Genomic DNA, 13,959 nt, shown 5'->3' on the forward strand with positions numbered 1-13,959 from the left:
GCGAATTTAATATAATGGTAACCTGGAAAACCTGTTATCACCGGTAAAAGGGTAAAACCGAACATTTTTTCGAAAATGTTAGGGTAAAAACGGACATAAATTCAACTTTGGGTAAAACCGACAAAACCCTGAAATTTTGAGGGTTTTTATGACATTATGCTAAAGCGTTTTTAAAGCTTAAATTCCTAGTTTCCATGATTTATAAAAAGGGGATATTTTGGAAAGAATAAGCATGCTAAATGTTTTATGATTTTAAAAAGGGCGTTGTAATAGTTTGATGAATTCGACAAATAATATAATGTATGATTGAGTAGTGAGAGAGTTGGTTAAGCTTTACATATATGTACTTCATGAATTGATTTATTTGGAAAATAGTCTATGTGCGTATAGATATTCTCATATTAAGGAAAGCTATTTGGCAGAAAGCCTATCAGAATGTATGTAAAAGCTTATGAAAATCTATATGTGATTGTTTGATGAAAGCTTTATGTAAAACCTAATTGTGAAAGAGTCGTAGAATACCTTTTATGTGAATAAGAATATATTGTACTCCATGGGTGAGTATTAGAGGTATAGTTAAGCCTTCTCGTTAGTAATGAGATTTATGGAAATATGTGGGCACAAGTCTATACATAAATTTGTGCTAGAAAGTAGAAATGTTATAGAAGCTACGTGAAATAAAGGGCATAAAATGTCATATGTAAAATTAAGGGATTGGTATACTCTACATGTGGGTACTAGATGGATAGTGTTTATGTCGGGCGATGAGCTATGGGTCATAGCTCCATGATGAGAAAGGGTTACACAAGTTCCCATGAGGGGGAGACAAGTCAGTGACGAGCAAGGTTCACACAAGTTCCCACGAGGGGACACAACTCTAGGACGAACAAGGATCCCATATTTGTTAGGATTCTGATTGAGACGTGTTATGTGTTAAAAGTGTTAAACTAGCTTTGTGATGGTATCAAATGAGAAATGTTAGGCTTAATGGCATTAGAATATGACAACAATTATTAATACTTTTTAATTTTGTGTCGGATAAGGTTATTGGGCCAAAACCTATGTACCTCACAAGTCTTTGGACTTACGTATGTTTGTGTTATGTACTCATGTATAGAAACAAAAGTCGGAATACGCTGATGGTAAAGCAGTCAAGGAATTAAAGGAATTTTATGATCCTTTTCACTCATGTTATAGCTGTTGATATATTTTGTGACATCGAAAATCGTAAAGTATGATAAATGTTTTGAAAGTTTGTGTAAGAACACATTTTTATTGAAAATAAATGGTGTTTTAAAACTATAGTGTTACAGACCACTACTAAAGATCACTTCAACAAGTTAATCAAGTAACAAACCAACTAACTTCGAACACATCAATTCTTTCTTCAAAACTGCTACTTTCATTTTGTACTATTCCTACTCTTATGAATGTATGAAGTTCTAATTTAAGAACCCTATTCTTACTGTTTTCAAGATCATTACATTATGCTTTCCTATTCAACTCTTGTTTTAAACTCCATAACTTACGCTTGTAATAACCTTTATTTAAATTCTCATATTTCCATTTGAAATAAGTACACTTCTTCCATCTAATTTGATAATAAAGTAGAAATCAAATTAACATTTTTTAAACAGAAATATTGAGGTTTTATCTATAGAACATTAATGTTTTTACTAAAAAAAACACAATTACTTGAAATAACCATGGATTTACAATTAGTAGAACGAGGAATCAAAGCTCACTAGGGAGTTTGAACAATTCCAAAATCCCAACATCGGGCTATCATAACTTAATAGGCTCATTCCTTGGATACATACTCACAATCACATTGTGGTTCCTGTAATTTTAGCTTCTTATAAGTAGGATGTCAGATAAACAAGAGGATGATGAAAATATTGCGGTGGCCCTAAAGCACCTCAGGTTTTTTGATGGACCAAAAAGGTATATAACAGAAATTATTATGTATCGAATGAGCGTTTCATTTAATAAGGGGTCAAACACGTGGAGCTGACATGCCCTTTCTATCTCCACATCACCGGGGTCATATAAGCGAGGTAGCTTGTAACACCATGTTTTGGTTCGTATCTTAATTCAGGGTTGTAGACCGAAATTCAATCATGTAAAGGCTTTAGGATTTGAGGAAGTAAAGTTTAGACCTTATTAAAGGTTGATAATGTTGGTTGTGAGATCTAAGCCCTTGATTTGTGTGCAGGAACAAAAGGGTAGAAAGGGAAAAGTTATATTTCGGGCTTCTTGCATGGATTAGGATTTTAGTTCGACATGTGTTAAGAAAAAAGTAACAAGATAGAATTGTGGGGATCTTCATTACCTTTTTGTACATATAAAGAACGCCGAAAACGGATTTGAAACGAAGAAGTTATGAGTGTTTGAAGTTGAGATGAAAGATGGGGGTTTTCCCTACACAGGGCGTAATCTAAGTACGCATGGCATAGTGGCTGATGAGGAACACGTTTTTAATGAGTTACACATGGCGTAACTTTGGTTATGCAGGGCGTAACTACGGCTGACAAAAACCCTAATTCGAAGATTTTGAGCCCTATTTAAAGACTCTAACATCATGGGATCCCTCCCATAACCAACCTCCATAACCTCATATCATTCCTTTGAAGCCATAGCTGCCATTTGTGAGTCTTGGAGGTTTTAGTGTGTTTTTGGGTGCATTTTTGAAGAAAGGAGTCCATTGAAGAAGCTTTGGTGAGCTTCAAGCTTTGTAGATCTGGACCTTGCACTTCATCAACATTCTACAAGAGGTATAAAGCTTGCATCTTGTAACATCCATAAAATTTCCATTAAAATTTAAACTTTTTCAAACCAACCAAAAATCATAATTGTTTACATTGTAGTTTTCAAAACAATTTAACATCAGAGTTTTTCCCAAAATCACAAAACACAACATGAGGAGGTGCACGATCAAGCCTTTTCCTTCCCACGATCATCATAGGTATCTGAAACATAACCCAAAACTGTAAGCCCAAAGCTTAGTGAGTTCCCCCAAAGTACCAACACAACAAATAACACATATACAATATCAGCATACTATGGGTCCAATCTGATGGGTTTTGAGCATTCTAACACTTCCTAAGTGTACATGCAACCCTAATAACCTTGGATCTATGTTTGTCTAATAATCATGCAAAGTTGAATTCCAAGGTTATATTCCTATCTAGCATACATGGGGAACATTTTTAACTTGAATGAAAGATAGAATAACTTACCTTGTTGTTGATTATGATCCTTGAAACCTTGTGAGCCTAGCACCCCAAGTGTGATGCCTCAAATGCTTCACACAACACCAAATGCAAAGGAGTAAACTTTTAGAGAATCTTACACTTGCAAAATAGGCTCTAGCCCTCTTGTTTCTTATGTGTAGCCTATTTTGGTGGAGAATGGGTTTCTTATATAGTGTTGACACATCTAGGGTTACACCATGTAAACCCTAATGTGTCATGACTCTTCATTTCCATGACCCATGGGTTTGTAACTCCCATGGAGCATCCTATGGGTGGAACCCAACTTGATAATCCATGGAGCCTCTTAGCCCACTATATAAGATATGGAAGATTTACATAATCTACCCATATATTTAATTAGTTATCTTTTGATCACTTAATTAATTCTAAATTAATTCTTGATCAAACTAATTAAATAATATTATTAATATATTAGAACTTATAATATATTAATAAACCATAAGTGTTATTTCTCTCATTTTAGTTTATCCAATTGCATGGTGCCATGCAACCCAAATGGACCATGCCGGGTCGGGTCAAGTACATACCAGAAATAGTTATGGACTTATACACCTTATCCAACAGTCTCCCACTTGGATAAGTCTAATAACTATAACTGCAAGTATGACTTCAGGAACCGATCAGCAATCGTAGCTCTTTTCAAGGTCTCTCGGAACTGAGAAGATGATGATACGCCATTTAAGATAAGTGATCATATAATCCTCTGTTCTAGATATCAGCCGGACAAATACATGGAACAATGTCTTACTTATTGTCCAGCAGTTTGTTTCCCGATTTCCGATTTGTTTGACAAAGAACTTAATTGAACACATCAACTTAGTTCTGACCGGGCCCGGTACATAGGTCAAAACAAAATCATCGAGGGGCCCAGATATCAGCTTCTAATCCAAGAAGGAACAGATAAACTTCGACTCATATGTTTGTTCTACCACTCATTGAATTATACACAAAAGCACGTTTTATAACATCGAGTTACCAATGCGTTAACGTACAATCAATGTATAACCAACTCATAAGTAACAAATCATATCTCTAGGTTTGAAGACTTATATGATATTACCGTCTCACGATCACTCGAGATAAATTCCATGAAGTGATTCCAGTGAGCGTGGGTTGAATCCAATGCTCAGAACTTATGAGCACTCATGAGTGTTGTAGCCATGTCCAACAACTTAGACCTCTGCAACCAATCATGACAGTCTTGATTCATACCTACTTCCGACATATGACCGACTGTGGAGGTTCGAATAATATGATATACCAAACATAATTATTCTGGAAGTCAAAACATGCAAAAGAAATATAGTAAACGATCGACAAGAGATAGCAACACTTTACTCATAAATAAAACACATTTTATTCATCATCTAATGTCAATTACACTTTACAAATTTCAAGGTTATCTAACTACTAAATCTAATATCATCCTTCAGCCCTATGCTCCGAGCATGCTCGAGATGCTTAACCCGAGTCAGTCCCTTCGTGAGGGGATCTGCTGGATTCTCATCCGATGATACCCTCTTTGCCACGAGGAGTCCTTCTTCTATTCGATGTCTGATGAAATGGTATTTTCTGTCGATGTGTCTGGATCTCCCGTGATCCCTTGGTTCCTTGGCTAAGGCAACTGCACTTTCACTATCACAGAAAATTTCCATTGGCTCTTTAATAGCTGGTACAACTCCAAGGTCTCCAATGAAGTTCTTCAGCCATATCGCCTCCTTTGCTGCCTCGCTAGCTGCTATATACTCTGATTCGCAAGTTGAATCAGCCACTGTCTCTTGCTTGGAACTCTTCCAAGAAATTGCTCCTCCATTTAAGGTAAAGACCCAGCCTGACTGAGAGCAGAAATTATCCCTATCAGTCTGAAAGCTAGCATCACTATACCCTACAACTCTCAAGTCTTCACTCCCACCGAGGGTAAGGACCCAGTCCTTAGTCCTCCGTAGGTACTTGAGGATATTCTTTACCACAGTCCAGTGTGCCTTGCCAGGGTTCCCCTGATACCTGCTAACCATGCTCAAAGCAAATGCTACATCAGGTCGAGTACACGTCATAGCATACATGATCGATCCTACAGCCGAAGCATAAGGTATTCGACTCATTTCTGCTATCTCAGCCTCAGTACTAGGGCTTTGTGTCTTACTCAATCTGGCGTTACTCTGGATGGGTAACTCTCCTTTCTTGGAGTCCTGCATGCCGAATCTCTTCAACACCTTATCCAAGTAAGTACTCTGACTAAGTCCAATTAGTCTTTTACTCCGGTCTCTCAAGATCCTTATCCCTAGAATATAGGCAGCTTCTCCTAGGTGCTTCATAGAGAAACACTTCCCAAGCCAGGACTTAACTTCCTGCAGAGTTGGGATGTCATTTCCTATGAGTAGTATGTCATCCACATACAATACCAAAAAGCTAACTATACTCCCACTAGCCTTGACATATACACAAGATTCATCTTCACTCCTAGAAAAGCCAAATTCTTTGACTTTCTCATCAAAGCAAAGATTCCATCTGCGAGGTGCTTGCTTTAACCCATAAATGGATTTCTCAAGCTTACACACTTTATTAGGGTACTATGTATTGACAAAACCCTCTGGCTGACTCATGTAAACATCCTCAGCCAACTTTCCATTAAGGAAAGCGGTTTTGACATCCATTTGCCATATTTCATAGTCATGAAATGCAGCTATGGCTAACAGAACCCTAATAGACTTAATCTTGGCCACTGGAGAAAAGGTCTCATCATAATCAACTCCCGGAGTTTGTGAGAAACCCTTTGAAACCAGTCGTGCCTTATAAGTGTGTACATTACCATCCATGTCGGTCTTCTTCTTGAAGATCCATTTGCACCCTATAGTCTTACGACCTGGTACATTCTCAACCAAGTTCCAAACTTGATTGTCATACATGGACTGTATCTCGCTGTCCCTTGCCTCTTTCCACTTGGCTGACTCAGGGCCTGCCATGGCTTCCGCGTAACTGTTAGGTTCATCCAGACCTATCAGTGTCTCATCACTGATAAGTGTATCACCTTCCGCAGTAATATGGAATCCATAGTAATGCTCAGGTGCATTCCTAACCCTTGTGGAACGCCTCAGAGGTACAGACTTGTCAATTGGCTCAACAGGAGTTTCCTCCTCAAGTTGAGTGCTAGGGTTTGAAGTTCCTGCACCACTTGACTCTTGAATTTCTTCAAGGTCAACTTGCCTCCCACTGTCTCCTTGGCTTATGAACTCTCTCTCTCGAAAGAAAGCCCTCCTAGCTACAAAGACCACATTCTCACTAGGTCTGTAGAAGAGGTAACCAAAGGATTTATGTGGGTAGCCGATGAAAATACACCTCTCACTTCGAGGTTCGAGCTTATCATGAGTCTCGCGTCTCACGAAAGCCTCGCAACCCCAAATCTTAATGTGGTCTAGTTTGGGTACTTTACCAGTCCACATCTCATGAGGAGTTTTGGCAACTTTCTTTGTGGGAACTAGATTAAGGATATGGGCGTCAGTCTCTAAGGCATACCCCAAAAATGAGATTGGTAGCGCAGCTCGACTCATCATGGAACGAACCATATCCAACAAGGTTCGATTACGCCTCTCAGCTACACCATTCAACTGCGGTGTCTTGGGAGGTGTCAATTGTGAGACAATCCCACATTCCCTAAGATAGTCGAGGAACTCTGAACTAAGATACTCACCACCTCGATCGGATCGAATCATCTTAATGTTCCTGCCCAATTGATTCTCGACTTCCTGTTTAAACTCTTTAAACCTCTCAAAAGTCTCTGACTTATGCTTGATTAAGTAGACATATCCATATCTACTGTAATCATCAGTAAAAGTCAAATAATAACGATTAGCATCCCTTGTGGCATGTTTGAACGGCCCACACACATCCGTGTGTATAAGATCCAACAAACCTTCACCCCTCTCACAAGAACCTGTGAAGGGTGACTTTGTCATTTTTCCAAGTAAGCATGATTCGCAACTATCATCTGACTTTAGGTTAAATGACTCCAATACTCCATCCTTTTGGAGTTGGCCTATGCGTTTCTTGCTTATATGTCCAAGACGACAATGCCATAATGATGCTTTATCCAAGTTATTATCATTAACAGAATCAATACACAATACATTATTTCCTAAGTTATCAACCACAGATACAGTTTCATACACACCATCACAAGGTAATGCTTTAAAATAAAGAACATTATTAAAGAAAGAATTAATCAAACCAACTTCATTATCAAATGAAAAGGTGAAACCTTGTTTATACAATGCATGAAAGGAAATAATGTCTCTTGCCATTTCTGGCGAATAACAACACTTATTCAAATCTAAACTAAACCCACTACTTAGCAATAAAGTATAAACTCCAATCTTGGTGACAGGTAAAGTTTTCCTATTCCCCATGATTAATTTTATTCTCCCATCCTTCACATCTTGCTGGTATTTTGGGCAGTTCCGCTTCCAATGTGACTTTTCATGGCAATAGAAGCATTCAGCCTCTTTTGGGTCAGAAGAAGGAGTGACAAAACCTTTCTTGGTTCCACTTGAAGAAGAGCCATCAAGGGTCCTAGCCTTGGTACCCTTCGAAGAGCTCTTCCTCTTCTTCCCTCTACCTTTCCCGATTTCCAAAACCGGGGCGGAGTTTGGAGTAGGAGTGTTAACAACCGACTTACCCTTAAGACCTGTTTCTGCGGTCTTGAGGAGTCCCTGAAGTTTGCTGAGTGTGACCTCTTCCTTATTCATGTGATATGTCATGCGGAATTGATCATAGCACGATGGTAAGGAGTGCAAAATGATATCTATTGCAAGCTCCTCAAGGAAGTTCACATTAAGCTTCAACAACCGATCCACATACCTTTGCATTTTCTGCATGTGGCTCGTGACGGATTCCCCGTCCTTCATCATGGTTGTTATGATAGAGCATATGATTTCATACCTCTCTTGTCGTGCACTTTGATGGTATCTTTCCATCAGATCTTGGTGCATTTCAAAAGGGTAGAAGTCCTCATAGGACTTTTGGAGTTCCGCTGTCATGGTGGCCAACATGATGCATGCCACTTTTGTAGCATCCCTTTCATGTGCCCGGAAGTCAGCGATCTCCTAGGGAGTTGCAGTGGTCTCATCAATCTCCTTAAGCTCCTTGTCAAGGACATATTCTTTGTCCTCGTAGCGGGTAATCATCCTGATGTTTCTGATCCATTCATTGAATTTGGATCCATCAAAAGTGACTTTCCCACACAAGTTCATAAGGGTAAAGGAGCCATTAGGATTAGAGCCAGAAGCAGCATTGTTTGAAGACATCTGAAAGAAGAGAACAAGATTAGTTTAGATATTAAGAGAGTCCTTAATAAAACACCCAAATGTAATATTAAGGCTAGAATCCAATCACAATATATTATAACTTAGAAGAGGTATGCCGTAATCCAAGCTATAACATATTTGAAAGGTAGGTGAATGACTATTCACCAATTTCCACCATGAAAAACGAAATATAAATATTAGGTTTTTAATTGGTTCTTAGAAATTCCTAGATTCTTTTGAGATTCAATGAACTTTTCAAAGGCATGTTTCAATCTCGAGTGTGCCCTCCAAGTTTTGTGATTGGGATACCGAGGATCACAAAACGAGGTGTGAAGTAACCATGCAAATCACTTGGTACCCTCAAGGTTTATCACTCAATCGATGTGCCGGTAAACCACACACGCTCCACCGATGCTATGGTAAACCTTAAGTCACCCTTTACCTACCTTGTTAAGTCCAAGTTAGTGTGTCGGTTAATCACACACGCTCCACCAACGACTTAAACAAAGTGTAAAGTGTAATTTCATGGATTAGCACCTTATTCACATTTTCCTAAAGTAACTAAGATTGGGAATTTAATAAAAGCATTTAGTTACTTTATAATATTCATCATACTTTTAATGAGAATTTATAAGTCCTTGTCTTACCTGTTCGGCTAACGACCCTCCACCGATCAAGAAAGCGGTGGGTGAGAGTGGACACCCATTAAGTTGCCATTTTATAGGCAACAACCTTATACCTTCCTTATAGACCGACTTCGTGAATGAGGCGTACTAGCGGTAAGACGACTTGACGTTATACATATATATATTAGTAACTTATAATATTATAAAGTATAAGGGTTGAATTTTAACTTTTAAAATTCTAAGGGTTGGAACTAAAGTTTTAATCAAGACTTTACATGTTCCAAAACTTGAGGGCAAGTTTTGTAAACTTCCAAAACTTTTCATTTCTTATAACTTATGAATTAATTGAGTAATAAAAATTAAGACTCTTCATTTTTATAACTCTTGTGTTCTTTTAATGGCTTTAATAAAAGTGAGACTTTTGGTTTTCCATAACTTGAGGACAAGTTATGGACTCCATTAAAACACATTATGATCATGAATTAAACTACCATGAAGGTTACAAACAATTCCTATGATCATCTAATCTTCATAAGTTCAAGAACATGAATATGAACACTTTCAAGAATCTAAAATTACACTTAAAAAAAACTTGTAATTTTAATAATTGCCATTGTAAATGGATTAGCATAAACATTACACCATCTAAAACAAGCTTTAAAACATCAAAACAGTTTAGGGTAATGTTTCTAGTCCATTTCCAGCAACAAATGTGCAAACTTTCATACGAGCAGAAAACAGAAAAACGGTTTTTTTTTCAAGCTGTTTGCACACAAAAAAAAAACAACAAACAAACCTAGGCTCTGATACCACTGATGAGTTTTGAGCATTCTAACACTTCCTAAGTGTACATGCAACCCTAATAACCTTGGATCTATGTTTGTCTAATAATCATGCAAAGTTGAATTCCAAGGTTATATTCCTATCTAGCATACATGGGGAACATTTTTAACTTGAATGAAAGATAGAATAACTTACCTTGTTGTTGATTATGATCCTTGAAACCTTGTGAGCCTAGCACCCCAAGTGTGATGCCTCAAATGCTTCACACAACACCAAATGCAAAGGAGTAAACTTTGAGAGAATCTTACACTTGCAAAATCGGCTCTAGCCCTCTTGTTTCTTATGTGTAGCCTATTTTGGTGGAGAATGGGTTTCTTATATAGTGTTGACACATCTAGGGTTACACCATGTAAACCCTAATGTGTCATGACTCTTCATTTCCATGACCCATGGGTTTGTAACTCCCATGGAGCATCCTATGGGTGGAACCCAACTTGATAATCCATGGAGCCTCTTAGCCCACTATATAAGATATGGAAGATTTATATAATCTACCCATATATTTAATTAGTTATCTTTTGATCACTTAATTAATTCTAAATTAATTCTTGATCAAACTAATTAAATAATATTATTAATATATTAGAACTTATAATATATTAATAAACCATAAGTGGTATTTCTCTCATTTTAGTTTATCCAATTGCATGGTGCCATGCAACCCAAATGGACCATGCCGGGTCGGGTCAAGTACATACCAGAAATAGTTATGGACTTATACACCTTATCCAACACAATCAACCATCGGGTTGGAATACCCCAGCTCCCTCAACCATTGGGTTGGAATTCCAACATACTATTGTTCCAATCAACCATCAGGTTGGAATACCCCACTCCCCTCAACCATCAGGTTGGAATGCCAACACACTATGGGTCCAATCATCCTCGGGATGGAATACCCTAGGCCCTCAACCATCAGGTTGGAATGCCCCGGCCTGTTGGCTTACACACAAAGCAGTGAAGCCTCAGCCACCGACCAAACATGTGCACATAATATAAATAAGCATACTATTAACCAGCCAACAAACAAATAAACAGATCTTACAGATCACTGAGCATAGCACCATCCTATCTACCAGGATACCGATCTAACAGATCACAACAATACAAACATGCATAGCAGGATATTAATCCAAGGGCCGACATTGGTGCCTTCGACCCGCAAGTACAGTGAGGAAAACTCACATCACAAGCTGCACAGAACTGATAAGGCCCGAATGCACCCCAGAGTCATCAAGTCTCCAACTTTATGACTTTAAACGTCCAAAAAGTCCTTAATACATGGTCTTAATCCATTAAGACCTTCTAAAAGAAGCATGGAGCCAAACTAGCTAAAGGGACCTCATTTTTATGGCTTAGAACCCTTCCTAGGGTCTAAAAGGATAGCCCAAAACGTCCAAAACCAAACATGCATAACAATGGAACTTTTGGGACAAAAAGAACATCATAAAGCTACGATAATGAGATCCAAGCAAACAAAGCGTAAAGGTAGCAACTTTTTACCTTCTGGAGCTTCCCAAGAAGGTGATGATCCAATATCCACAAGATTGCTTCAACTTATAATCTCCTTGATGCAGCTCCTTCTTCCTTAAGCACACAAAGAACACACTTTTAGCTCAAAACACTCTCTTATGGGGTTAGGGTTTGCCAAAAACGACTCAAAGGCTTAAAGGCTGAAAGGATGAGGCTAAATGATCCATAAAGGTGCTTAAATACCCCTCAAACCCTAAAAATTAGGGTTTCACTCGGACATAAGTACGCCCAGCGTACATATGTGTACGCCCAACATACTAGGGCGCACCCTAGTACGCTTAGCGTACTCACATCTACGCGTAGCGTACACCTCCTTTCCCAAAATTGCCATTTTGCCACTAGGGCTTCTTAGGGATACTTTCTTACAATCCAAGGACCAAAATGACATAATTTAAAACCAAAGGAGAGATTTGAAAATACCTGAAAACCCGGGATGTTACACATCTTGATGTTCCTTTTGTTAGATCTAGTTAGTTCACAACTTTTTTATGCTTTTTGTCCCACACTCTTGGTTCTTGTGAGTATGGGTTACTCCAGAACATGTGAGTGCCTCCTTCTGATGTTTATGAGGTTATTGAGTCATAAAAATGAGATCTTGGGCACTCTCATTCATCCATGCATGAGTTCTTAAGCAATGGATAACTTTATAGACCTAAGTTTTGGTATTGTGCTCTTTGTAACCATGGAAATGGATAAAGTCAGTGACTTTATCCATTAAGAAATTCATTTGGATCAGATATGGGAGTTTGAGAGTTTGGCTTGGTGTATTAAGAGCTTAATAGAAGTTTTTGGTATCAGGGGTACTACACAGAGTGTAATCTAAGTACGCATGGTGTAGTCCTACATAAGAAAAAATGGAAGGGCAAAATGGTCTTTTGACCAAAGGAGGTTTAATTGTGAGTCGATACCTTTCGTGATCCATTCATCTCCTTATTTATTAGTTAAGGTTTCATTATGGATATGTTTCGAAAGGGAAGGCTTGATATCGTCAGCTCGAGTGGGGGGTTTATCTTGTCTTCAGGATTGAGGTGAGTCTCTTCATTGTACTTGTGGGTCGAAGACACCAATGTTGGCCCACTAGATAATGTTTGTAGGATTATAATTGTCTTTGTGGCTCTTACATGTATATGTATGTCTTTGGGTTGGGTCCGTTCTTGTTTGATATGTGGTATTATGGGCGAAATCACTAAGCTTTGTGCTTACAATTTATGTTTAAAACGTTTTCAAGTAAATCTGGTTTCAAAAGAAATGACTCGGCTTGATCGCACTGCATCCCCTGGAGATTTATTTTGCATTGACTAATTATGATTTTACTCCGATGTTTTTAGAATACTTTTACTTTGATCATCTTTGAAACAAGAAATGAATGGTTTTAGCTTATTTAAAAATGAAACTGTAACATCCAAAAATACTAGATAACAAATTTTGTTTTAAGTCAACCAAAACTATCAAAAGTATAACATTGTGGAGAAATAGTTATTAGAGTACAATCCCAAAATCATAAATACTAAACACTGGTGAATGTAATGCGATCATGCCAGACCCTTCCCTTTTGAACCGGAAGTACCTAAAAATATTTAAACATAAACTGTAAGCACAGATCTTAGTGAGTTCCCCAAATTACCACATACCATACATACACATCACAAATAGATATTATACATACATATGAGTCTAAAGCTGTAACGAGTCTATTTCACCCTTAAGTTCCTTCCAACTCCATGAGTCCCTTCCGACTCTTTAAGTCCCTTCTGAATCCATGAGTCCCTTCCGACTCCCTCAGTATCTTTCGACCGATACGGGTCTATTTCACCGTGACAACCCGTAAATTACTATCTTGTAAAGCCATTCAATTCAATCAAAAGTCAGACTTGTTTCTGCTATCTTTTAGCATTGTTAAGGGTCTGTTTGAGTTTCTAAGCCTAGTACCTTCAAGGATTTTGTGATAGGATGTGTTAACTTAAGTTCATTGTGTTTCATTCAAGCCGGAAACTCCCTCACAGGGAGTTTACGGCTGCAAACTAGAGTTTATGGCCGTAAACTCTTGGCAGCCGTGAACCCTTCCCTATATCATATACTTCCTTCATAAATTCTTCATTTCTCACATCTTCAAGTCAAGAACACTCATTTCTCTCTCAAGTATCATCAATTGAAAGCTCTCATTTCACTCCCAAAACGTAAGCATCTCATCCTTTACTTGTTCATGCTTAACAACCCCTTTGTTCTAGCCTTGATTCATTACCTTTCATCACCATCTTCAAGATCTTCAAGATCTTGAAGGGTTTACGGCCGTAAAGCCTTCATAGGATCTTGACATGGCCGTAAACCCTTCATAGGATCTTGACATGGCCTTAAACCCTTCATAGGATCATGATATGGCCG

This window comes from Lactuca virosa, chromosome 4, assembly GCF_052849685.1.
Source record: "Lactuca virosa cultivar CGN04683 chromosome 4, Lactuca_virosa_CGN04683_v6, whole genome shotgun sequence".
In the NCBI taxonomy this organism is placed as follows: domain Eukaryota; kingdom Viridiplantae; phylum Streptophyta; class Magnoliopsida; order Asterales; family Asteraceae; genus Lactuca; species Lactuca virosa.